This window comes from Egretta garzetta, unplaced genomic scaffold (genome assembly GCF_000687185.1).
Source record: "Egretta garzetta isolate BGI_Z169 unplaced genomic scaffold, ASM68718v1 scaffold1208, whole genome shotgun sequence".
Lineage (NCBI taxonomy): Eukaryota > Metazoa > Chordata > Aves > Pelecaniformes > Ardeidae > Egretta > Egretta garzetta.
The window spans coordinates 15,722-18,016 of NW_009260519.1; positions in this window are offsets into that span (position 1 = coordinate 15,722).

The following is a 2,295-nucleotide window of genomic DNA, read 5'->3' on the forward strand; positions in this document are numbered from 1 at the left end:
CAAAGGCAGCGGCTTTGCAGGCACGCCGGTGTGGGCTCTGGCTATTTGCAAAACATTTTCCCTTCCCGGGAGCTGGGATCGAAGGGAGCAGCCGTTTGGAGAGAGCAAAAAAAAAATAAATAAAAAATATAAAGCTCCTGGTCTTGGAGCGAGCGTTTTGCAAAGCTCCGGCTGGAGGCTGACCCGCGTTGAGGATTTGATCCTGTTCCTCTCTTAATCTTTTAATTGTGGCGTTTGCTCTGCGTGGGCTCCCGAGGTGGCAGCGCCCGTGCTGTGCTTTGCTCTTCCGCGTGCGTGGTTTTATTTCCCTCCTTGCTTTTCCTTATTTGCCTTGGCTGGGTGCCTCTCGCCGGGATGCCCGGCGTGCCGTGCGCCGCTCCGATGCAGGCAGGGTAGGCAGAGCGTCTTGCTCCCGTCCTGTCTCTCCGTGGAAAACAAATAGACGTGATTTAACTGGAAGTAGCCGAAATTGGGGAAAATAACCTCAAGAGTAGAAAACTCCCAGGGCAGGACCTAGGATGGGGCCGGTTTGGAGACTGGCACCAATGCTGGGACTGGTCAAGGGCTGTTGCAGGATTCGGGCATCGTGCAAGGGCTCTGGAGTTGTAATTTTTAGGAAAATCAGAGGGGCTGGTCTTCCAGGGCTCCGAAAGGAGCTTCCCTGGCTGGGAACGGGTGCTGGGGTCAGGACTCCGTCGAGCTGGAGGTGTTTGGTTTAAAATGGCATGTTTTGGCTCTCTGTAAGTCAATTAGGAAGGAGCTTATGCAAAGCCGAATTAAACTACTCTTTTAGACGGCGATAAGCCAGCGCTGGCCCGGCTCCTCCGAGCGGGATGGAAACGGGCTCCTGCCATGGGCATGGGGTTGGCATCTCCCAGCGTGGGACCCGTGTCAGACTGGTGGCTGCTGGTGGGGCTGGGGGCTCAGCCGCCCGTGGTCCAGGCACCGGGGAGCTTCTCCTAACGAAGAGGCTTAACGACTGTCCTGCTGCGCCTTAAGTCCTGGCATCCGGGGAGCCGCGGAAAGAGGAGCCGATCCTTCCTTGGCCTGGATAAGCGGCAGGTCTGACCTGCCCCGAGCACCCTCCGCTTGGCTGCCGGGTAATCCCACGGGGTTAATCCTGCACCTACCCTTCGACCGACAAAGGTGCCGGTCCCCACCTTGGATTGCCTCTGAAATGGAGGCGACCAGTCCCATTCCTGCCCCCAGCTCCCAGGAAAACCATTGGGATGCTTCAGCCATGCCCCCGCTTCCGCAGGCCCCGTCCCAGGCTGCAACCATGCCCGGGCTCCTTCGCGCCGAGGTCCTGGTTTATCCCTGACTTCAGTAAATTAGAGTAAATTAGAGGCTGTGGCGTAACGGTTGTGCAGGTCGGGTCTGGACTAAGATTGTCCAGGCAACCTTAAATGAGGTGTTTCCTAATATTCATCTCCTGGAGCAGGGAAGGAGCCGGGGAGCTGTTGCGCCTCGGGAGCCAGCAACGGCAGCGGGGCCCTTGGGTTTACCCTGCTGTGGGCTCCGGCTTTGCCACCCCCATGGGGTGGTTTTGGGGGGGAGACCCCCTTGCTCACCCCCGCCATGAGGGGCTGGGAGTCTTGCCCGGCTTCGTGGTCCTGCAAACCGGGCTGAGTTTGCTGCAGATGTTATTTTAGGCAGGTGGGGGCTTGCCAGGGGGGATGCTTGCCCAGGAGAGCCCCCCCTGTGCTTCCCCCAGCCTGCCTCCAGGCAGCCCCCCTGCTCGAGGGGCGATGCTGGGGGGGCAATGCCGGGGGGTGATGCCGGGGGGGTGATGCCAGGGGGTGATGCCAGGGGGTGATGCCGAGTCTCAATGCCTCCCCTTCCCCATGGTCTGGAGGAAGGTGCAAAACCAGGAGGAGGATTTGCACCGACAAAGGCAAATCCTGCCCCGAACCTGGTGGGTGCTGCGAGACCGTACCAGGCACAGGGAGGTGTTTTTGGGGTCCCGCCACCCTCCCCGAGGGGTGTAAGCGTGTTCTCGCTGTGCTGGCTGTCACACCTCTGCCTCTTGATTTGTTTGTCTCCTCTTTCCCCCTCTCCCCACACTGCTGTCCTCCGGGTGTCCCTTGTGCCACCTCTCGCCGCCACCACCCCTGTCTCTGTCCTCCCCGGCAGCCGTCCGGGCAGCAAGAGGCAGCCTCACCTGCCCAGGTAAGCAGGGTCAGGGACCCCTGCTTTGCTCTCATCCTGCACCCCTGCTTCATCGCAGCCTTGGGGGTGCAAGGCAGAGACCGGCTGCTCTTCCCTCCGGGAGCACCTTCATTTTCCCCGCTCTTC